Here is a 25,357-nt window from a genome sequence, read left to right as displayed (position 1 = left end):
CACAATTATCCCCAAACAAACCTATTGTATTATAACAGCTGAGAATTATGTTCATTCCCAGCTGAGTTCCAATTAGTAGGAAAACAAGTCCTTCAGAAGAAGTCCTTCGGGATAATCACCAACCTTTATCCTCTTTGACACCCTGCCAAAGGCCTTATTTGGCAAAGCCCCACAAAGTTCAGAAACAAACAAGAGACGCCGACTGGAAACAGAGTTAGCAACGTTGCTTTCCTGCAAAAAGGCCCAAGTGCCTTTGTTTCTCTTTTAAGCTTTATGGGAGGGGCCAATCATCTCCTGGCCTTACTCTCGAGTCGTCCCTTTTGGTTTAGATGCTCTTGCCTTCTGGTAGCTCTGCGCATGCGTGCACTAGAACAGGCTCCTCCTGTTCTTCTGCCTCTCTGCTGTCCGACTCTAAGGGCTCCGGAGTCCACTCATCACTCCCAGATGGCCCTGGCCCCATCTCTGCCTCAGACGCAGAGCCCTCGTCCAGGCCTTTCCCAGATTCCAGGACTGGCCCATGTTCCTTGTCAGCCTCCTCACTGTCTGACTCCGCTGCCAGCTCTGCAGGCTGTTGGCGGACCACAACACTTGAGTTGAAACCATTGATGACCAGTTTTTGCTCTTATGCAGCATCATTGCAGCATCCCCACAATCACGTGATCAAAAGTTGGGTGCTTGGCAACTGGCTTGTATTTATGATGGTTGCGCTGTCCTGGGGTCATGTGATCACCATCTGTAACCTTCCCCATTGGCTTCCAACAAGCAAAGTTAATGGGAGAAAGTCAGATTCGCTTAACAACTGCATGATTCGCTTATCAACTGTGCTAAAAGGGTCATGAAATGGGGCACAACCCACTTAACAACTCTCTTGCTTTGGGGTTCAATTGAGGTCGTAGGTCGAGGAGCTATTGAATTAAAATCATCCTTTAAAGACACAGCTGTAACTATTCAATTCTCTACTGACATAGCTTCAAATTTAAGGGCACTTGATAAGACTGAATTGAAAATTGTTCCAATAACACAGTACACCGTTTCTTCATCCTTGATCTTTTACCATGTCTGGACTAAATAACCTGTTAAACATTAAAAAAGATTTGGTAGCCTAGTATATACTGTAAATGTGCACAACCCAGGAGTGAAATCAAGCAGATTCTGGAGAACCAGTAGCGGAAATTTTGAGTAGTTCGGAGAACCAGCAGATACCACCTCTGGCTGGTGCCAGAGTGGGGTGGGAATGGAGATTTTGCAATATCCTTCCCCCAGGAGTGGGGAGGGAATGTGGATTTTGCACAATCCTTCCCCTGCCATGCCCAGCAAGCCACACCCACAGAACCAATAGTAAAAAAAATTGAATTTCACACTGGCACAACCCTCTTATTTTAAACCATACAAGAGGAGAGGAGAGGAGAGGAGAGGAAGAAAGGAAAGGAAAGGAAAGGAAAGGAAAGGAAAGGAAAGGAAAGGAAAGGAAAGGAAAGGAAAGGAAAGGAAAGGAAAGGAAAGGAAAGGAAAGGAAAGGAAAGGAAAGGAAAGGAAAGGAAAGGAAGCTATGCAAACAATTAAATCCTGTTAACTACAATCCCAATTGTAGTTCATTTTGCCTATGAAGAGTTAGGTGCTGTCTTAAAATCATTGGCCGTGCTTGCACCCGCCATGCACGTGAATTTGTTGAGGCCTGGTATTCTACCAAAGGGAGCAATTAACAAACACATTGACCTAGATCCAGCATATGAATATATAAGAAACCCGACCATTTGAACAACCAATCAACAAAAGAACCAATCAGCTGGCTCAGAATTTAAATAGAGCTCCAAACGAACAACCAATCACACGACCAACTGACCAAACTGGCACACGAGACATTTATAAGTTAAAGAGGAATAGGACTGTTCTAGATTGAGAGAAACTGACAGGATTTACTGACAGGAAAGAAAAAAAAAATTCGCCCTGAACAAAAGGCGGTGATTAGAACCAGTGGCGTGGCTGGCACTCTGCCGTTGCTCAGTAAAAAAAAAGATCCCAAAATCCTTCGTTGCCAGTGTTCTCGATCGAGAGAACAAAGTAGGGAAACTGAGGCAAATGGCTGAAAGAAATCTCCTTTATTGAGACAACAACTAACAGGCAACTAGAAACAAGATAGAAGGGCAACAACAACAACTTCCAGTCACGGCTGCTATTTATATGGTAGCTGTCAAAAGGAACAGCCAATGGCGCCTGCTTATTTCTCCCGCCGGCTGAGCTGTCATGTCTCAGCCAATGGGAGGCGCTTCCGTGCTGCTGGGTAGTGGCGCGTCTGGTCTGCAACAAGGACAAGAAAATCCTGCTGATGATGTTACCTAGTGTGGTAACAAAACGTTCAAAAACTAAATTGAAACAAGCTTGGGAGAAGCAAACCACTGCCAAAATCTAAAACCCGAGCTACAAATATTTTCTATTATTTAAAAGATGAGATTTTCAGAAAGCTGAATCTAACACGCTAGGAGACAAAATCTACTCTCCCCACCCCCCACAGCAGTTTGAATCTGCACAATAGACCATGTTTGCAATATGTTTACGTGCTGCTTTTTACAGTGAGATTCAGAATGTTGAAACAGAGTTAGGAGGTGATCTGTTAGTAGTGCTTCCTAAAAATAATCTAAAAGTATATCTTTTTCCACTCCACTTTCCTTCTATGTCTGCCAAAACAAAGAGAACAAATGAATCCTAATTTGCTAAGCTGTTAATGTCACAAGTCAGTTGCTACTCTGGCATAAAGCCAGATTTTATCCTGTTGGTTGCCATTTCAAACAAAATTGCTTGTCCCCTTCTCTTCTTCCTCACCCACCGTATTAATTTACAGAGAACTTTCCTTTGCAGAAACACGAAAATGCCGCAAAACCCATTTGCAAAATATTATTTATAGGCTCGGAGTTCAAAAGATGGGAAACTTAAGTCTGTGTTACAGCCACCGTGACCCTTCCCAGAGACCATCAGCTTAAATAGGACTCTCCGAAAGATTCTTTTGGTCCCCAATGGCAGTCTGGAAAGATTGCTGCCAAGAAAGAAATAAAAAATAAATAAGATGAGTTTCTCCAGTGCACCACAGTTCTGAGAGCATCATCAACTCTGAAGTTTCTCCCTACAAGGTTCCCTTCTAACTGTGATTTGGAGAATCTCTTAGTGTGAGAAAATATATTCTTCGAAAGGGAAAGAAGTTTAAATCGCAAAAAAAAAAAAAAAAAAAAATGAAAAGGAGCAGAGGAAAAGTGGAAACTAATCAAGAAGAGAACCAACCTAGAACTAAGGAGAAATTTCCTGTCAGTGAGAACAATTCATCAGTGGAACCAGTTGTGGGTTCCTCCCAGTTCGGCCGAGCCAGTAGTGGTGACAATATGATGTCATCGAACCGGTTCTCTTTGTTTGGGAGCTGGGCCCTTCCCCCCCCCCCCCCCGTTATTCTTACCTTTTATTTGGCCCTGCCCCCAATCTATTTGCTGCCTCCCAAGTCCCAGCTGATCAGCTAGAAGGAAAAAAACTGTTTAAACTCTTGCCACAGGGCTTCAAAGGGACGCCCTACAGCTGATCAGTGTTAAAAGGCAGTGTGGTGGTAGACCAGAGCGCTCAAAAAACAAATGAGTAGCCCGGTGCCTCCAAAAACAAATGAGTAGCCCGGTGCCTCCAAAAACAAATGAGTAGACTGGTGCCTCCGAAAACAAATGAGTAGACCAATGCCTCCAAAAACAAATTGGTAGACCGGTACAGCTCTGCAAGCAGTTAAAAGCCTAGTAGACCAGTACCTCTGCTAAATCCTAAAGAATTTTCACATGACCATCAAGCCACGCCCACAAAATAAGCCACACCCACAGAACCGGTAGTAAAAAAATTTAGAACTCAGAACTAAACCTGAGTGGAACGGCTTGACTTCAGAAGTTGCGGGTGCTCCAACACCTGATGTTTTTAAGAAGAGACTTAAGAACAGTTATTTGTCTGAAATGGTATAGGATTTCCTGCCTAAGCAAGGGGTTGGACTACAAGACCTCCAAGGTCCCTTCCAACTCTGTTATTCCATTAGAAGTGATTTTAGCTTGATACTACCTCTATCAAATCAGCTGTTGCTTTCAGATCTTGGTTTGTAATAGCAATAGCGCTTAGACTTATATAACGCTTTACAGAGCTTTACAGCCTTCTCCAAGCGGTTTACAGAGTCAGCATATTGCCCACAAAAATTTGGATTTTACCCACCTCGAAAGGATGGAAGGCTGAGTCAACCTTGAGCCTGGTGAGGTTCGAACTACCAAATTGCCGGCAGTCAGCAGAAGTAGCCGCGGTACTGCAGTCTAACTACTGCTTTTGTAAACTGAGATTATATCATAGTTTCCCAATTCATGTGTAAGAAAACCCAATTTTGCCTTCAGAAGTTGTGGGTACTCCATCACTGGAAGTTTCTAAGATGAAATTGGACAACCGTTTGTCTGAAATGGTATAGGGTCTCCTGCTTGACCAAGGGGTGGACTACAAGATCTCCAAGGTCCCTTCCAACCCGTTATTCTGCTTAGAATGCATGTCTGCACTTGGTTAGTCATAGATGGAATTGAGGATTAAACTAGGTCCCATCAGGAGCAAAAGTGGGGCTAAGTTCCTTCAAACACTTTCACAGACTTATCTGGGAAAAAGAAGTTTCTCCCACTGTTGAAATTAGAATAGGGGTATCCAACCTTGGCAACATTAAGACTTGTGGACTTTAAGTCCCCAAACTCTGGGAGTTGAAGACCACAAGACTTAAAGTTGCCAAGATTGTACACCTCTGACATAGAAAGTCATCACCCAGCTCCCTATTTAGTGAGACAGAAAATTCCCTGGGAAATGAGAAATGTTGGAGAGATCAAGACTATCCTCATGGTTGAAGTCCTCACTCACAGTAAAAATATTACGTAAAAGTGTCTGCAAGCTGCCTTGAAGATTGTAGTGGTGGAAATACAAATAACTGACCCATCTGCACTGCAGTTTTAGATGGATCTCACCTCTTTCTGTTGTCTGTAGGCATGTATTTAGATATGCATTATTAGAAAGTGAAAATAAAGGCTGTTTTCATAGAATACAACTACCGTGTTTCCCCCAAAATAAGACTGGGTCTTCTATTAATTTTTTTCTCCAAAAGACGCATTAGGGCTGATTTTCCGGTTAGGTCTTATTTTGGGGGAAATACAATACTAAACGCCTCCATCTGCTGACAATCTTAACTGGGGCTTATTTTGGGGGTAGGGATTATATTACAAGCATCCTGAAAAATCATGCTAGGACTTATTTTCCAGTTGGGTCTTATTTTCAGGGAAACAGGGTGGAACTGCAATGTTAGCCTGAGTACTGGCTAGGACTGAAGACAGCCAAGCTTAAATATTGTTTTAGGCAAAATTGTATAGCCCCCTCAATAACTAAAATCTTAAGCAAACAAATTCAATTGTGATACTCATTGATAGATTCTTGGCCAATCTCTTGGTCTAATCTATTAGGGTTGTTACCAATAAAATGTAGGGGAATGGCAACATATACCACCTTAACTTCCAAAACAAAAGGCTGAAATATAAAAAAAAATGAAAATAAAAATAAAATAAGAACCCATCTAAGATTAACTGGAAGAAGGCCATTATGAAGATACGAAACCATAAAGGAAAAGACATGTAACAAGCATCAGATTTTATTTGTCAATATCCTTTTTTACGTTGAGACCCACAAATATACCCCAATCATTCACGATGTATTGCTCTTAAAAGAGCAGATCAATATTGCAGGAATTTCTGTCTTGCTGCTAAGAAGTTGGAAGTTTTTCTTTTTTTTAAAAAAAGGACATCAACATCTCAAGATTGGTTATTTACTTTAGTTATCATCTTCAAAGACTTATGATCTAGAAAGGAGAACTGTGATATGAGTAATACACATAGAGATTAGAGACTGCTGATAATCACCAGGCTACTTCTATTTACAGGCTGAGGTAAAATGTGACATGATTGATTCATCATGTGCCATCAAGTCATTTTCAATGCCTAGTGACCATATAGATGGATTTTCTCCTAGCTCTAACCTATTCTTTCAAATCTGTAGAACAGCAGCAGAGCTGGAGGTGGAATTAAGTGTGTCATCATCTTAGAGTTGCTACATTCCCACAAATCACCCAAGCCCAAGCCCTCTTGAATTCCATTACTAAATTTTAGTTGACTAGATTCTTGTGTATAAAAGTAAAGGTAAAGGTTTCCCTTGCACGTATGTGCTAGTCATTCCCGACTCCTTCGCAGGGGCCATGCTAATCTTCTCTGTATCATTCCAATTTTAGTATATGTGCTGCCGAAGCGAGCACAGTCGTTCCTGACTCTAAGGGGCGGTGCTCATCTCCGTTTCAAAGCCAAAGAGCCAGCACTGTCCGAAAGACATCTCCGTGGTCATGTGGCTGGCATGACTCAATGCCAAAGGCGCACAGAATGCTGTTACCTTCCCACCAAAGGTGGTCCCTATTTTTCTACTTGCATTTTTTAACATGCTTTCAATCTGCTAGGTTGGCAGAAGCCGGGACAAGTAACGGGAGCTCACCCCGTTACGCGGCACTAGGGATTCAAACCGCTGAACTGCCGACCTTTTCATCGACAAGCTCAGTGTCTTAGCCACTGAGCCACCACACCCCTTTTCTTGTGTATAGGCTTGAGCAATAAATCTTCTGAACTGCAACTTAATGTATGGTCCTGATCCTTTGCAACTAACAACGGTGTCCTCAACACCATTGTAACTGAGTCCATCAACCTTGCTGCTGGTCATCCTATTCTCCTCTTTTCTTCCACCTTTCCCAGAGAGCTGGTGTTGTTGTTTTTTTTGGTGTGGTTTTTTTTTCATAATGCATCCAAAGCAGGATAATTGGAGCCTGATCATTTATTCCAGCTACCCTGACTAATGATTAACGGTCATGGAAGTTGCAACTCCGTATCTGGAGAATTATAGGATGCCCATCCCTCTTTGTTATGCAACCTTTCCCAACATGGAGTCCTTCCAGAGGGGGCTGAACTATTGTTCCCACTATTATCAGGTCATGCTGGCTAGAAGTGAGGAAATTTAGTCCAATTCTTCTGGGAAGTGCCAGGTCAGAAAAGAGTGATGGGAGATCAGATGAAGTTGTTTCTGCTTGTGTCTGCCATGGAGCTGCTGCATAAAATTCCATTTCCTCACTTGTGCAGAAACCAGAAACCAAGGGACATTCATCCAGGCAGTTGACCAACATTCTGGGTACTTTGTGCTTCTGGCTACCATCAGCATTGTTTTAAGACTGTAATGGGACCAAAACAGAGAACTTCTGTAAAATATCAAGTGCAGAACTGCTACAAATATTTTTTTTTTGCCTAAAGCAACATTTCAGTTCAAACTGGGAGGTCTGTGTACGATCAGGCATCTGAAGACTTGCAAAGCATTTTTCTTTAAAAAAAAAAAAAAGAATGAAAGAAAAAAAAACAGTTTCAATAAGAAACTTCTCCAGGAAATTTTGGATAACAGCATATATCTCTGCCTATGACACAAAATCCAAGAGGTTCCTGCCATGTTCATTCTTTGGATATCTGTCAATGAGCAGATGCTTTCTACTGCTCTATAAAATCCAGACGAAGTGTTCACGTCCCTACAGTCTTTTTCAGTCAACACTCATCTCTGTTTTGCGTTCGGTTAAATAAGCTAATTCTGAAACCCTTGGATGAGTGGCCATCCTGTAGTCTAGAACCATGTGGCACACCTGGATAGATATGGACTGGTGGTTAAGGCTAAACGCAGGTCTTATCTTGCATCCATCTATATTCCACAACTACCTGAACTAAACTGGTATGGGTCATCCATGTAATTCAGAGCATACTAAGGGGTCAGATCTAAAAGATCAATGCAAAATTAACAGACTTCCTGCTCCAGAGATATTGTAAAGACCTACAGTAGAAATAAAGCTGGGTTTGTAGGAGAAATACTGGCAGAACCTAGGGTAGAGTTAAAAGAGGGATCAGCCTAGAATTCCTATGTAGCCACAAATGAACTGAGTCCAACCTCCGTTGAATTACAGTGACTCTTATCTAACTCCAAGCAGGGACTGATCGATAGTTGAGAAGATCACTATGCACAGGCATGATTAGCAATAAATCAGTTTAGTTGGACTTTCACATGTGGACGTGATCTTTCGCACCTGACAGGCAGCACCATTCTTTTTGTAAGGGAGAACCAATGACCATCCTAGTGTCAACTCTGACTGAGGCCATCTTTGAGGCTTCAGTGTTGCCACAATGGAGATGAGGGCTAGGGAGAAGGGAATAGAGATAGCTGGGGGTTTGTAGCCAAAACAAAATACTTTCCCCTGGGAACCAAGGACATTCCAACAGGTGGCTGAAGAAAGGAGGAGTGGTGTTACCGAGCAACTGGACAGCACCCTGATTGGACCATGTGACTGTTTCTTTGGGAAGAGGGGAAAACGTTTACTTTTAATTAGGTGAAAACCGTGGGAACCCTTAGAGTCGGTTTTCACTGGTCTGTGCCAATATGATATATCCAAATAAATTGTTCTTTGAGGAATCTACCTGACTCAGAGGACTGTTTGCTATGGGTGTATTACTTGGAACCCTGACACCAAGTTCATGAAGTGGAATGTCCAACAGCTAAGGCCTTTCAAAGAAAGCACTTTGTGTCTCTATGAAGACCAGATGGATGGTGGGATATCCATTAGCCTCCACAGTTTCCAGAAAGAAGACTGGCCACTGACATCAAAAGCAACTTTGTGGATTGAGATCCTGCAACTTATTATGTTGGATCCCGCTACCGATGCTCTGGGTTTTCTGCTGAATCTGAAGAAGGAAATCCAATATGGGAAAAAGTTAGCGTTCACTTAAACCTCAGAAACCTAAATAGCAATTTACTTATTAAAGTCATTTATTGGAATCTAGATTCACACAGCTGTGCTTCTGCTTTTCTAACCTCCTACGAAACCACCGGCAGGAGCAACACTGGTCCCCAGCCCAATGACCTGGCTTCCCTACACATATAGTCTAGGGACCCATTTTAGCTCCATTTCGCCATTAAAAAAAAAAACATATGCAAAATCTATTACCTCCTGTTCTAAGCTCCTGGATCTGAATAGATCCAGCCTCCAATCCCTTATGATATATCTTTTGACATGTGAAATTTTAAACGCCAGGGCTTCATCTTGTTTTTAAAAAAGAAAGGAGGAGGGAGGGAGGGAGAAGCAACTAGTTTGAGGCATCGGTTGTCACAGAAAAACACTTCTGCTTTGTAGAATTACAAAACCGCTTCACCTCTCCCAGTGCCAAAATTCCCTTGCATTTGCTACTGATTTCAAAAGTAGCAATTGAAGAGACCGGCCTATTGCGAAAGAACCTTTCTTTCTTTCTTTCTTTTTTAAAAAAGGGGGAGAAGGAAGAGAGATCTCTTGAAATCTGGATCCTTTCCCTTTTCCTGGATCTGCCAAATTCAGCCAGTTGGATGGAAAAAAATATATGCCTGCCTCTTCTCTGCTTTTTGCAAGGTTTTATAAGAATGGAACAATAACACTGGATATCTAAGGCTCCTCCTGCTCACTCCTCTGTTTCCAAATTAAAAATCTTCACACTTGGTTTTGATCCATCTGCATGGAGAGTAACAAAGCTAGTCACAAAACAATTTTCTGTTCAAAGGATCCTCCAGAATAGTTTACCAAATAAGGAAGGGGGGGGGCAGAAACTTGCCAGTAAACTACTTAAAATCAGCAACAACATATTTAAAACATGAAATGAAATTTCACTTCAAATGCTAGTCAAAGAAGAACATGTTATTATTCTAGGGCAGGGGTGTTAAACTCAAGGCCCGCGGCAGAGGTGGATTTCAGCAGGTTCTGATCAATTCTGGAGAACCGGTAGCGGAAATTTTGAGTAGTTCAGAGAAACGGTAAATACCACCTGTGACTGGCCCCGCCCAGTGGTGAAATCCATTTTTTTTTACTACCGGTTCTGTGGGCGTGGTTTGGTGGGCATGGCAGGGGAAGGATACTGCAAAATCCCCATTCCCACCCTATCTGCGAGAAGGTGAGTATTTGCCGGTTCTCCAAACTATTCAAAATTTCCGCTACCGGTTCTCCAGAACCTGTCAGAACCTGCTGGATTTCACCCCTGGCCCTGCCCTCATCTATTCTCTGCCTCCTGAGTCCCAGCTGATCGGGAGGAAATGGGGATTTTGTAGTATTCTTCCCCTGGAGTGGGGTGGAAATGGAGATTTTACAGTATCCTTCCCCTGCCGCGCCCACCAAGCCACGCCCACCAAGCTATGCCCACAGCAACAGTAGTAAAAAAAGTTTGAATCCCATCACTGGCCCGCGGGCTGGATCCCGCACATGGGGTACTTAGATATGGCTTGCAGGACCACCCCTGGAAACAGCGAAGGAGCCGCCCGCGGTACCTCTGCCAGCGAAAATGGAGCTCTTTTTTCGCTGGCAGAAGGTGGCAGGAAGCTGTCGCAGCCAAAACTGGAGCTTGGAAGGGCCACGCACAGCCCTCACAAGCTCAATTTTTGCTGGCAGGAAGCCGTTGTGGCTGAAGGGTTGCAGGAAGCCGTTGTGGCTGAAAATGGAGCTCAGGAGTGCCCATTTTCACTGGCAGAGTACTCGGGCCATCAAAGGTGCCCCCAACATGAGTGACATCAAGCTGGCCACGCCCCTCTGTCCATGCCCCCCCTGACCCCTCCAAGGTCAAACACAACCCTTATATGGCCCTCAATGAAATCGAGTTTGTTACCCCTGTTCTAGGATAACAAAGTTTGAAATTCCAGTTTGTAAATGTGCTCCGTTAGCGATGGCCAGGTTCTTTTAAAGGCAAAGAATATCCTGTGCTAATATCACCAGATTTTTCATCCCCAAATCATGTCTGCCACAAAATCGTATGTGTAATTTGTTTTATTATTATTATTATTATTATCATCATCATCATCATCATCATCATCATTATTACTATTATTCCATTTTTATGCCACCTTTATTACTTTTTATTCCTCAAGGCGGTAAACATACCTAATATTCCTTCCTCCTCCTATTTTCCCCACCCACGATAACCCCGTGAGGAGAGTTGCGCTGAGACAAATTGACCAACCCAAGACAACCCAACCAGCTTTCATGACTAAGGCGGGACCAGTCACCTGGTGATTGGCCCAAGGTTACCCAGCCGGCTTTCATGCCTGAGGCAGAACTAGAACTCACAGTTTCACAGATGATTCACCCAAGGTCATCCCACTGGCTTTCATGCCTAGGGCGGGACTAGAACTCACAGTCTCCTGGTGATTGGCCCAAAGTCACTTAGCTGACTTTCATGACTAAGGCGGGACTAGAACTCTCATCCTTCCGGTTTCTAGCCTGACATCTTAACCACCAGACCAAACCGTCAATGTTTTGTGTCCATCAAGATCACAAGAAGCACCCAGGCACAGAGAATTCAAAACTGTTTCTAGGCTTCTCCATGGGAATTCAAAACCATGAACATGTTGATCCTGCTCTCTAAATCCATATTCAGCTAGTGGATGCTAAGCGCTATATCAAAAAAAATAAAAGTTTTTTCCCAAACGTCATCATTCTGCTAAACAAATAATTCCCTCAACACTGTCAAACTATGTACTAAGTCTGCATTACTATTAATCTTCTCATCGTTCCCACCACCCATCTCCTCCCACATGTCAGTATGAGTGTAATCTTGTTGCTGGTATCCTTACGATTTATATTGATTGTTTCCTAGTATGATTTGATTGCTTATTTGTTCCCTATGATTATCATTAAGTGTTGTACCTTATGATTCTTGACGAATGTATCTTTTATGTACACCGAGAGCGTATGCACCAAGACAAATTCCTTGTGTGTCCAATCACACTTGGCCAATAAAGAATTCTATTCTGTTCTATTCAAACATAATTTTTCCTTACTGTTCTATACAGCTAGTCCTCGTCTTACAACAGTTCATTTAGTGACCATTCGAATTTACAGCAACAGTGAAAAAAGGGATTTATGAAACGTCTTCAAGGAAAAACCAAAAAAAGTCCAAGTTGCCTTTGGAAAAAGCACCTTTGGGACAACCATGACCTGGATGATTGAGAATCTCCACAGACAATGTTGTAAACATGTGGAGGACATGTCCAGCCATTACACTTAACAGTCTATCACTAACGGATTATTGCAGGGTGTTGTTTTTCATAAGAACAAGTCAACCATAATAAGGAAAGGAGGAAGATCTGCAATAAAGGTTTTGCTCTGGTACAGATAAAGTTTACAAGAAAAAAAGAATGAACAACTTGGGTTTATGTCAGTGGCGTAGAAGCCCAAGATTCCTAAATTACACGGGCCATTGAAATGCTTGGGTGGCCATCAAACTGCGCATTTCCCACTGACAGATGGGAAAGGGTTATTTAAAAAATAATGTAGCTATTCATGAATGGTTAGTTTAGCGTTTCCCATGAATGCTGTTTTAAAAGGACCCGGTTTGTGGGGGCAATAAGCTGACTTTGTATAAAATATACAAAAGTATGAAGGCTATTGCTTAACGCATTGTAAGCCGCCCTGAGTCTCCGGAGAAGGGCGGCATATAAAAATAAATAAATAAATTTTTTTAAAAAAGAGAGAGAGGAAATTCAAGTGTGTCGCTTCTAGAGATATAGTACGTCAGTGATGGCGAACCTTTTCGGCACTGAGTGCCCAAACTGGAAGATGTGTGCATGCCAGTGGTGGGTTGCTCCTGGTTCGGACCGGTTCTATAGAACCGGTAGTAAAACCGGAGGGAGGCTCCGCCCACCGACCCCGATGTCCTCAGAATGCTTCGGCGCATGCGCAGACCCGTTGCGAACCGGTAGTAAAGGTAAGTAGAACCCACCCGTGGTGCATGCGTGTGCACGTACACATGCCCGAGTGCCGGAAACCCGAAGACCAGCTGGTCAGCGTGCATGTGGATGCATGCCAGCCAGTTGGTCTTTGCGTGCGCCGGAGCACTGGAAACCTGAAGACCAGCTTCATGGCACGTGCATGCCTGTTTTTTGGCCATTTTTGGCTGGGTTTTTTGGCCATTTTCTGGCGCTCTGGAGCCTGCGAAGACCAGCTGGTGACAGTGCGCGTGCCCACAGAGAGGGCTCTGCATGCCATCTCTGGCACGCGTGCCATAGGTTTGCCATCACAGTACTAGGTTGTTTGATGACTGATAGCTGGTTTTCTTTCATATTTTCTCTCTCTCCCTCTCTCCCGCTCCCTCTCTCTTATAAATTTTGAACTAATGGGTTCCTTACAGATTTCTAGCCAAGCCCACTTTGGTGCCCCTCCAGATGTGCTGGACTACAAGTTCTATTATACAAAAGGTCATCCTGGCTGGAAATGAAGGGAGTTACAATCCCGCATACTTGAAGAATGCCAAGTGGAAGGTGGCTTGTTTTAACATTATGTCAATATTACCTTTGAACTACTTAGCACTTCAGAAAAGCAAGTAAAAGGACTGTGAGGGCTGATGCTGCCACTGCAGGAAGCAAAAAGTCTGATCAGATAGGACCATTATCAAAACATGGTAGAGATTTTCACCACATCCCAAATTGACAAGTGACAAGAAGTGCATGAAAGACGTGTAAAATTTAATCGGGGGGGGGGGTGATGAGAAGGAGAAGGAGGAAAAGAGGATGAGGAGAAAAGAAGGAGGGGAGAGGAGGAGGGGAAGAAGAGGGGGGAGGAGGAGACATATCTCAAAACATTCATACATACATACATACATAGTGTGTGTGTGTGTGTGTGTGTGTGTGTGTGTGTGTGTGTGTGTATGTGTGTGTACATTTTATAGTATACACTTTATAGTATACACTTTAAAGTATACACTATATACATATACATATACATATACATATACATATACATATACATATACATATACATATATATAGTGTTTACTGAGACATCTGGTCTACCCCAACATGTGGGAGGGGGCATTCTGCTCCCTTTCGCCTTTCAGCTCCAATCCAGGAGCCCTCAAGCAGTCGCATTCACGACAAACCATTTTATACCAAATTTATATTTTGCTGATAACGAAATAAAGGGAGATAGTATAGATCTATTTCAAGCTTTTTAGCTTTCATCAGCTAGCCACAAGTTCGAACTTGGGCTTCCTGCATGTTAGGCAGTTGAATTAACCTTCTGAGCCACAAGTTCTGCCAAAATATAAATTTGGTATAAAATGGTTTGTCGTGAATGCGACTGCTTGAGGGCTCCTGGATTGGAGCTGAAAGGCAAAAGGGAGCAGAATGCCCCCTCCCACATGTTGGGGTAGACCAGGTGTCTCGGTAAACACTTAAATCTTTTCCCTAGCTCAAATGCAACAGGATACATGTGTGTAGCCTAATCCGTATCTCAACCAATAATGGGCAGAAGGAATAATCTTGAGGATCGGGAGGAAGAGCCGCAGCCAAGACAGCAATCAGGTTAAAGAAATCTGAGTCCAGAGCAGAAATGTAGTTTGAGAAAGCATCTCAGTGAGCCTGGATAGCTCAGCAGACTAATGCATTGTAATTTAACTCCAGCTGTCTGCAATTAGTAAGTTTGAATCTTGCCAGGCTCAAGGTTGACTCAGCCTTCCATCCTTTCTAAGGTGGGTAAATTGAGGACCCAGTTTGTGGGGGCAATAAGCTGACTTTGTAATATATATATATATATATATATATATATATATATATATATATATATGCGATATTTTTGCAATCAGGGTTTTTTCCTATGTTGAAAGATGTTAAAATGGCCATGGTGGGATGAAATCTCTATTCATCGCTTTCAGGCCTGTCAGACATTTTATGTTGTTTCTTCTGAGACTTATGGGAGACTGGGATAGCACTATTTTGGCCTTTTTAGACCTCTTCAGCCAGACACACCCATATTTTGTGACTCCTCCCTGTAGAGGTCAAATATTTATTTCTTTTGATTCATAGGTATAAATGTGCGATATTTTTGCAATCAGGGTTTTTTCCTATGTTGAAAGATGTTAAAATGGCCATGGTGGGATGAAATCTCTATTCATCGCTTTCAGGCCTGTCAGACATTTTATGTTGTTTCTTCTGAGACTTATGGGAGACTGGGATAGCACTATTTCGGCCTTTTTAGACCTCTTCAGCCAGACACACCCATATTTTGTGACTCCTCCCTGTAGAGGTCAAATATTTATTTCTTTTGATTCATAGGTATAAATGTGCGATATTTTTGCAATCAGGGTTTTTTCCTATGTTGAAAGATGTTAAAATGGCCATGGTGGGATGAAATCTCTATTCATCGCTTTCAGGCCTGTCAGACATTTTATGTTGTTTCTTCTGAGACTTATGGGAGACTGGGATAGCACTATTTTGGCCTTTTTAGACCTCTTCAGCCAGACACACCCATATTTTGTGACTCCTCCCTGTAGAGGTCAAATATTTATTTCTTTTGATTCATAGGTATAAATGTGCGATATTTTTGCAATCAGGGTTTTTTCCTATGTTGAAAGATGTTAAAATGGCCATGGTGGGATGAAATCTCTATTCATCGCTTTCAGGCCTGTCAGACATTTTATGTTGTTTCTTCTGAGACTTATGGGAGACTGGGATAGCACTATTTCGGCCTTTTTAGACCTCTTCAGCCAGACACACCCATATTTTGTGACTCCTCCCTGTAGAGGTCAAATATTTATTTCTTTTGATTCATAGGTATAAATGTGCGATATTTTTGCAATCAGGGTTTTTTCCTATGTTGAAAGATGTTAAAATGGCCATGGTGGGATGAAATCTCTATTCATCGCTTTCAGGCCTGTCAGACATTTTATGTTGTTTCTTCTGAGACTTATGGGAGACTGGGATAGCACTATTTTGGCCTTTTTAGACCTCTTCAGCCAGACACACCCATATTTTGTGACTCCTCCCTGTAGAGGTCAAATATTTATTTCTTTTGATTCATAGGTATAAATGTGCGATATTTTTGCAATCAGGGTTTTTTCCTATGTTGAAAGATGTTAAAATGGCCATGGTGGGATGAAATCTCTATTCATCGCTTTCAGGCCTGTCAGACATTTTATGTTGTTTCTTCTGAGACTTATGGGAGACTGGGATAGCACTATTTCGGCCTTTTTAGACCTCTTCAGCCAGACACACCCATATTTTGTGACTCCTCCCTGTAGAGGTCAAATATTTATTTCTTTTGATTCATAGGTATAAATGTGCGATATTTTTGCAATCAGGGTTTTTTCCTATGTTGAAAGATGTTAAAATGGCCATGGTGGGATGAAATCTCTATTCATCGCTTTCAGGCCTGTCAGACATTTTATGTTGTTTCTTCTGAGACTTATGGGAGACTGGGATAGCACTATTTCGGCCTTTTTAGACCTCTTCAGCCAGACACACCCATATTTTGTGACTCCTCCCTGTAGAGGTCAAATATTTATTTCTTTTGATTCATAGGTATAAATGTGCGATATTTTTGCAATCAGGGTTTTTTCCTATGTTGAAAGATGTTAAAATGGCCATGGTGGGATGAAATCTCTATTCATCGCTTTCAGGCCTGTCAGACATTTTATGTTGTTTCTTCTGAGACTTATGGGAGACTGGGATAGCACTATTTTGGCCTTTTTAGACCTCTTCAGCCAGACACACCCATATTTTGTGACTCCTCCCTGTAGAGGTCAAATATTTATTTCTTTTGATTCATAGGTATAAATGTGCGATATTTTTGCAATCAGGGTTTTTTCCTATGGCTGAAGAAACCTGATTGCAAAAATATCGCACATTTATACCTATGAATCAAAAGAAATAAATATTTGACCTCTACAGGGAGGAGTCACAAAATATGGGTGTGTCTGGCTGAAGAGGTCTAAAAAGGCCAAAATAGTGCTATCCCAGTCTCCCATAAGTCTCAGAAGAAACAACATAAAATGTCTGACAGGCCTGAAAGCGATGAATAGAGATTTCATCCCACCATGGCCATTTTAACATCTTTCAACATAGGAAAAAACCCTGATTGCAAAAATATCGCACATTTATACCTATGAATCAAAAGAAATAAATATTTGACCTCTACAGGGAGGAGTCACAAAATATGGGTGTGTCTGGCTGAAGAGGTCTAAAAAGGCCGAAATAGTGCTATCCCAGTCTCCCATAAGTCTCAGAAGAAACAACATAAAATGTCTGACAGGCCTGAAAGCGATGAATAGAGATTTCATCCCACCATGGCCATTTTAACATCTTTCAACATAGGAAAAAACCCTGATTGCAAAAATATCGCACATTTATACCTATGAATCAAAAGAAATAAATATTTGACCTCTACAGGGAGGAGTCACAAAATATGGGTGTGTCTGGCTGAAGAGGTCTAAAAAGGCCGAAATAGTGCTATCCCAGTCTCCCATAAGTCTCAGAAGAAACAACATAAAATGTCTGACAGGCCTGAAAGCGATGAATAGAGATTTCATCCCACCATGGCCATTTTAACATCTTTCAACATAGGAAAAAACCCTGATTGCAAAAATATCGCACATTTATACCTATGAATCAAAAGAAATAAATATTTGACCTCTACAGGGAGGAGTCACAAAATATGGGTGTGTCTGGCTGAAGAGGTCTAAAAAGGCCGAAATAGTGCTATCCCAGTCTCCCATAAGTCTCAGAAGAAACAACATAAAATGTCTGACAGGCCTGAAAGCGATGAATAGAGATTTCATCCCACCATGGCCATTTTAACATCTTTCAACATAGGAAAAAACCCTGATTGCAAAAATATCGCACATTTATACCTATGAATCAAAAGAAATATATATATATATATATATATATATATATATATATATATATATATATATATATATATAATATATATTATAATATATATATTGGTCTACCTTGGAGGTCTGACATCCCCAGAGCTTCTTCCATTGGTAAGCAGTGATGCCACACAACAGGGGAAAGAAAATATCAAATTGATAAAGAGGATACAACATGGATGGGCATCACAAAGAGCCCCTAATTCCAGTCAGAAGGCTAAAACCAAGCCAGCTTTTCTGCACTGCCATCTACACTTGCAAGCTGACACACACTAAAGGAGAACGGAACAACTGAAATGGAAATACAGCCATGATGGCAAAAGCAGCACCACATGACTAGATTGTTGTATTCCTGGGAAACTTTACGAGAAAAGTTTCAAGGAGCTCACAGAGTCCTAAGTAATTATTAACCAGGCGGTATCTTTATTACTCAGAAATAAACACAGTTTGAAATGTCCGTGTGAGTGCCTCTGTATCAGTATCAAATGTTCCCATTCCTGCTTTCCATTTCCATCTACCTTCCATGTTTGTTTCGCCAAATTTGGCAGCAATCTGTAACTCTCCCGCTGCCTGAGCATATGTTATCTGGCAGAAAAAGAGTCAGCCTGACTCTCCAAAACAAGAAGCCTATATGGCAGCCGAGAACGAAAGACTCTGAATCTCGAGAGGCAAGTTGAAGGCCAGATATATCAGCAGTGGGGGAGGGCCTTCTCTGTGGCTGCCCCAGCTCTCTGGAACCAGTTACCTCCTGAGGTCCGGACCATCCCCACCCTATTGGCCTTCCGAAAAGCAGTGGAGACCTGGCTTTTCCGGCAGGCCTGGGACCATTGATCTTCCTTTGCAATCTGACGAGATCTGGCTATGAATGGTGTGAATGGGTTTTAATGTCTTTAATGTTTTTAATTTTTAAGTGTTTTTATAGTGATTTTTTGAGTGTATTGTGAGCCGCCCTGGGTCTTCGGAGAAGAGCGGCATATAAATTGATTGAATGAATGAATGAATGAATGAATAAATAAATAAATAAATAAATAAATAGGGGTCACATCGATCCCGGGACACTGTTAACTGTCATAAATAGGAGCTAGTTGCCAAGCATCCAAAGTTTGATCGCATGACCATGGGGATGCTGCAACAGTCATAAGTGTGAAAAATGGCCATAAGTCACTTTTTCTCAGCACCATTGTAACTTTGAACGGTCACTAAATGAACTGTTGTAAGTCGAGGACTCCCTGTACATCCAAAGGGTAGTCAATCATATGTTTGGAGGCAGAAAAGGGGATGAAACTTAAGACCGTTTTTAATATTTAATTTAATTTATTTATTTATTTATTTATTTATTTATTTATTTATTTATTTATTTATTATATTTAATAATATTAAATATATTTTATTTAAATAATATTAAATATATATTTATTTAAATAAATATTTTATTTATTTAAATATTTAATTATTTAAAATTAAATAAATAAATATGCTCAATTTTTCATGAACCCATAATCCATTATGGGTTCCTCGTAGGCATTTTCCATCCATTCAAAGCTACAAGTCTGACATGCAAACATTTATCAGGTGGAAGGTTTTTCTGAACCATAGATGTAATTTCAGAGAAGCTGCCCTCGTTGCATTGTTGTTTATCATCACTTGCACTGGAACTCTCCCAAGACAAAATGTGCCAAGCATGGAGATAAGCTCCTTATCTCAAAGGGGAAGCGATGAGGCTCCACAGGCAAAAACATGCATTGCACACAGCAAATTCCAGGTTCAGTCTCTAGCCATCTCCAGGTAGGACTAAGAAAAATTCCTATCTGAGACTGGAGCGATGAGGGAAATCAATGGGTTGACTTGATGTAAAACAGCTTTCTATACTCTATTGGTGATCATCTCTAGAGTTTTGAAAGCCACTTCTTCTTAACTTGGCCCTGGGATTCACTTGCATTATAGCCATATTCTTCCTGGATTGCTAACTCGATGTAGCAACATTCCCTTATCTCTCCGTCCATTAATTTTGCTATTGGTGCAAGTTTCTTCCTAATATAATCATATCTGGGTGAAAAAAGATCTAATTCAGGAATTTGGGGGCTTTTGAGTAGCTCCTGTACCCACCCGCAGAAGACAGCTTTTCAAAAAAGAAAGCATACCCAAGCTTGACTGGAATAATTTGTTCAACATGTCACTGGATGCTCCATGCATGAGATGTCACTTCCCTCTAGAAATGCCCTCTTCACTTTACTGCAATTCTCCCTCACACCTTCCTCATCTTCCCTATCAAAATTTGACTATTCTTCCATTGTCTAGAACAGGAATCGGCAACCTTAAACCCTCAAAGAGCTACAGTTCCGGAAGCTCCCAGTTCAATTCTGGAGCCGACCAGTTCCCCCACCATAGAGTCTTCTCCTAGTGCAGTGTCCTTTTTCCTCTACCTGTCTTAACCAAAAGCTCTATCAATTGTGGAGCCGACCGGAAAACCCATCCCTTGCCATACAGTCTCCTCCTGGCACGCCATGCTTCCCCCTCCCCCCCTCAACCGGAAGCTCCTCTCAAAATTGTGGCACCGACTAGCGACAAGGAGCCAGAGGTGAGGGATGAAAGAGCCACATGCAGCTCCAGAGCCGCAGGTTGCTGACTCCTGGTCTAGAAAAATGACCTACCTTGCTCAAATGTGCAAGAGGCTATTCCTTGAAACCTACTCTACAACTTTTTCCCTCAGGCACGTCTGCTCATTCAAAAGATCTCTCCAAGTTGGTGAATCCCCCTATACTCTTCTTATCTCTGCACTTAACAGTTGTGAGAATACTGAAGGAGGCCTGGGATGACCACTGGTGCTGATACTTCAAGAACTTCACCAGAGATTCGCGAATGTCTACCAGGAAGAAAACCCTGGCTGAGAATGACAGAGAGAGAAGGAGGGAGGAATGTTTTGACAGACAGAACTTTTGATGTAGCAAGCTTGACCTTGGAGAGCTCATTCGCAGACTTTTTCAGCAAATCATACTTACCTGGGACTGCTTCTCGCTGTGGGAATTTGAATTTGAATTCGTTCTCTCTCTCTCTCTCTCTCTCTCTTCCTCTCTCTCTCTCTCTCTCTTCAGAGTCATGTTTGGTCAGAAGGCCCATTCCATCAGCAACCTACTTTCCAACATCAAAAAGGGAAGGAAGGCACAGCCTCCTCATAATCTAGCTTCTAGTTGACATAACTTCAATGGGAAGGCCATAAAAATGGGCCTACCCCAAGATAAGATAAGGCTCCCATGTAGACAATTACGTTTGAAAACATATTGTTCTATCCGCTTAAGCCAGGGCACTAAATAAATGAAGTGTCTCTTGATATCCTGCTATCGGGTGTTGATTTTCACCATCACATAAACATTCCCAAGTAGCGTTGCGTAAGCACATAGGCTTCCTGGGCCAAAGACTCTCCTTCATTTGCACTTGAAAGGCAATCAGCTCTGGATAGCTAGTTGCACTAAAAAAGAAAGGTCGAAAACTCAAAGGATGTGGTCTATCTTTTTTTTTTTTTTTATGCAGTGGTCAAAAGGGAGCCCACGACTGGTTAACCAAAGAATGAATTAATGGAAGGTCTCAGATCAGGGCCAAGTACCCAATTTATGTATCAACAAGAATTGCAGCCTTTTTATTAGATAAAAATCTGCTTAAATTATAGTTCCTGTTTCCAAATTACCATATTACTGTGGGAACAATACGAAGGGGACGTGACACTATCTAACCAAGCCTACATAAATAAATTTTATTTTAAATATTCTCCCACAGTGTTAGGTTGGTTCTCTTTTTGAAGGGTTTTGCCACTGTGGCAGAGGAGGGACTTCCTCGCAGATAAAGGAAACAGGATGTCCCATAGCAGTAGAGATGCTCGGAGTGAAACATAATATTCCCGGTGACTATGTAGGACAAACAGGGAGGAAGCTACCGTGGTTCCCCCAAAATAAGACCTCCCCTGAAAATAAGACATCCCCCTAAAATAAACCCTCCTCTGAAAATAAGCCCCCCCCCAAAAAATAAGCCCTCCTTGAAAATATTTAAACGCATGTGCAGCTGGTCCCCGCCATTTCCTCTAGTTAGGGTTAGGGAGACAGAGCTGGAAATCAGGTAAGACAGCAAGAGGAGCCCCGTCCTGTTCCACATGCCCCAAAACCATAAGACCTCCCCAAAAATAAGGCCAAGCGCTTATTTTAGGGATCAAAAAAATATAAGACAGGGTCTTATTATCGGGGAAAGACGGTATTTATTGGTTCAATTTGTATGCCCCCCTCCGGAGACTCAGGGCGGCTTACAATGCATTAAGCAATAGCCTTCATACTTTTGTATATACCTGCTTAGTAGGGCTTTCGGCCTCCCCCCAAGCGGTGTTCTTTTTTATACAAAGTCAGCTTATTGACCCCACAATCCGGGTCCTCATTTTACCTACCTCGAATGGATGGAAGGCTGAGTCAACCTTGAGCCTGGTGAGATTTGAACTTGCAGTAATTGCAGGCAGCTGGGGCTACTTAACAGTGCTTTAGTTTGCTGCGCCATCAAGGCTCTTTCTAACAACCAGATTGCAAGAACCACCAGCGAGTAGTCAGACAAGAAGACCTGAACTCATTGGCAGCCTCACATTGCAATGGACATACATTCAATTTTGCAGCTACTAAGATTGTGGGCCGAGCAGGTACAAAGGTAGCCATGGAAATGATTGAAGCTTGGGAAATGGGCCCCTTGTCAGTTAACAGGAGTGCTGAATTGCCACCAGCTTATCAAATACTTAGGAGCCAAGGGCTTAGCAGCACAAGGAAACAACAGCCATTCGCCAACCATCATCAGACTAATCAGCCAATAGGAAGGCACCATATAAACACAACTCATAGAACAGCCCAAAGCACATATTTTAATAGAGATAAATTCTCTGAAGAAGGGAGTAAATATCTGACCCTGGTGACCGACTGAAATTCGATCTCATATTCTAGAATCGTATTCTAGAATGAAAGTTTGTTCCATTTGGGGAGGGCGGGAGTTCAATTACCTTCCTTCACTTGTTCTAGTAGCATTTCAGAAATATTCCTATTACCATGAAGTAGTTGATGTTTAATGTTGCCATTACTCCATTGTTCTAAAGCCTCCTTAGTTGATCATAATTCCCAATATGTATGAGCTCAACAGTGCACATTTCTCCCAATCTTGTTTCTTGCCACTAAATTGGAAGCATGAGAAGCCAGAGAGGCTAAAAATTGTTAAGAGGGATTATTTTATAATACAAGGCAGGAGATTTGTACGCTATTCTCAGCCAACCCCTAAATAAAACAAATGGAAGATCCCTGCATCCATCCCTAAGAATTTCCAGTATTTTCTTCTTTGAAAGAAAATTTTCAAGTAATTTGTCTCTTGTCAGTTTGGGAAAAAAACCCAGTTTTTAAAAATGCAGGAAAAAAAAGGTTAAGCAGAGTTTTAACTGTAAGAAACACCGAGAACTTGGCTAATGGATAGAACTTGCTGAGAGCATAAAAAAATCAGTTGTTGCCATACACAACTTTTGGGGTTGGGGGTTGGGAAGAACAGAAGCTCTCACTCTAGACATTTGGTGCCTTTTGCTGCAAATAAATACCAAACAACAACACAAACAAAAAAGTCCAGATTTTTATGAAAGCAAAGAATTAAATCAGGGAATGAAAACAAAACAGCAAAGGTCAAATACAATATTTAGAAGAGAAATTTTCTATCTCTGGGGTGTTTTTTTTTTTTTTAGATCAGTTTCAAATGTACAGGGAGAGACGAGAATATAGAAGTTAAAAATATATTCCAGCTACTTTTATTATGGCTGCAATTTTATATTCAGTGGCCTAAGAAGAATATCCCATTCAAATGAGTGATTTTTCTGGATATACAGGTAGTCCTCAACTTACAAGCACAATTGAGCCCAAAATTTCTCTTGCTAAGTGAGTCCTGCCTCATTTTTCGAACTTCCTTGCCACATTTGTTAAATGAGTCGCAAGTTAATAACGTAGTTGTTAAGTGAATCGGGCTTCCCCATTGACTCTGCTTGTCAGACAGTTGCAAAAGGGGATCATATGTCCCAGGGGTGAAATTCAGCAGGCTCTAACAAGTTCTGGAGAACCGGTAGCGGAAATTTTGAGTAGTTCAGAGAACCGGCAAATACCACCTCTGGCTGGCCCCAGCGTGGGCTGGGAATGGAGATTTTGCAATATCCTTCTCACCAGTGGTGGGTTTCAATTTATTTTGCTACCGGTTCTGTGCGCGTGGCTCGGTGGGCGTGGCATAGCATGGCTTGGTGGGCGTGGCTTGGTAGGCATGGCAGGAGAAGGATATTGTAAAATCTCCATTCCCTCCCCACTCCAGGGGAAGGTTAATGGAAAATCCCCATTTCCTCCCGATCAGCTGGGACTTGAGAGGCAGAGAATAGATGGGGGCGGGGCCAGTCAGAATTTTTACTACTGGTTCTCCGAACTACTCAAAATTTCCGCTACCGTTCTCCAGAACTGGTCAGAACCTGCTGAAACCCACCTTTGCTTCCCACAGGAGGGGAGGGAATGGAGATTTTTGCAGTATCCTTCCCCTGGAGTGGGTGGGAATTGAGATTCTGCAATATCCTTCCCCTGCCACACCAACCAAGCCACGCCCAGAGAACCGGTAGGGAAAAATTTTGGATTTCACCCGATATGACCCCAGGACATGGCAGCTGTCATAGATTGCTAAGGCTCTGAATGTTGATCGTGTGATTATGGGGATGCTGCAATGGTCGTAAGTGTGAAAACTGTCATAAGTTACTTTTTTTCCGGTGCTGTTGTAACTTCAAACAGTCACTGAACGAACTGTTGTAAGTTGAGAACTCCCTGTAGTCGTACCCAAGAACGCTCCACGGTGCCACTGTTTTCCCTCTGAAGGCAAGATGACATACGCGAGGCTGAGCCTCAGAGATCTTGGCCGTAGCTCAAACGTTCTCCTGCGGATCAATCCCACCAGCATAGTTGTCATTAGACATGGGTCTCAATGCGAGAGGAATTAAAACTGGGTTGGGCAAAAACATGCAGCTAAGCCTGGGCGTGGACCACCACAGAGATTCCCAAATATTAATTTTGAACGTGATGGGTGGGCAAAAGCATCAAAGATGTGACTGGAGGGTTATTGGGAAGCACTATTACTTTTATGTGGATTTAATTATAAATATTTTTTAAAAATTCAAAGTAGGCCTCCCCTACTTGGAGGGGGGCGTTAAATGGCAGCACCCCGCACAGCCCTCCAATGAAGTGTAGGGCAAGTTGCAGGCTCCTGGAGGAGAGAAAAGGGCCACAAGCATCCCAATCCATCCTTCCTCACTCCCCCCCCCCTTTTTTTTAAATCAAGTTTTACTGGGTTTTTTTCCCCTGACACACACCTACAAATTTTATGAAACAGCGTATTGACCATATCATATCATATCACATCATATCATATACAGCTTATCATATCCAAATATATTTTACTTAGTTACAATTTCTGCCAAAGTGTTCTTTTTCCACATTGTTAATCAAATCTTAATATTTCTATTCTTATTTCTA

The 25,357-nt window shown here is 42.0% G+C and overlaps 1 protein-coding gene and 1 pseudogene across 2 annotated transcripts in view; both read right to left on the bottom strand.

The window, feature by feature from the left end:
• PDE3A (phosphodiesterase 3A) overlaps window positions 1-25,357 on the bottom strand; it is a 281,620-nt gene that overhangs the window by 159,863 nt on the left and 96,400 nt on the right. The window lies entirely within an intron of this gene.
• LOC139319994 (U6 spliceosomal RNA) lies at window positions 6,260-6,331 on the bottom strand (annotated as a pseudogene).

This window comes from Pituophis catenifer, unplaced genomic scaffold (genome assembly GCF_029215685.1).
Source record: "Pituophis catenifer annectens isolate HBS135680 unplaced genomic scaffold, rPitCat1.0.hap2 SCAF_7, whole genome shotgun sequence".
NCBI lineage: Eukaryota > Metazoa > Chordata > Lepidosauria > Squamata > Colubridae > Pituophis > Pituophis catenifer.
The sequence above is the reverse complement of the archived record's forward strand: the minus strand, read 5'-3'. Positions and strand labels throughout refer to the sequence as shown.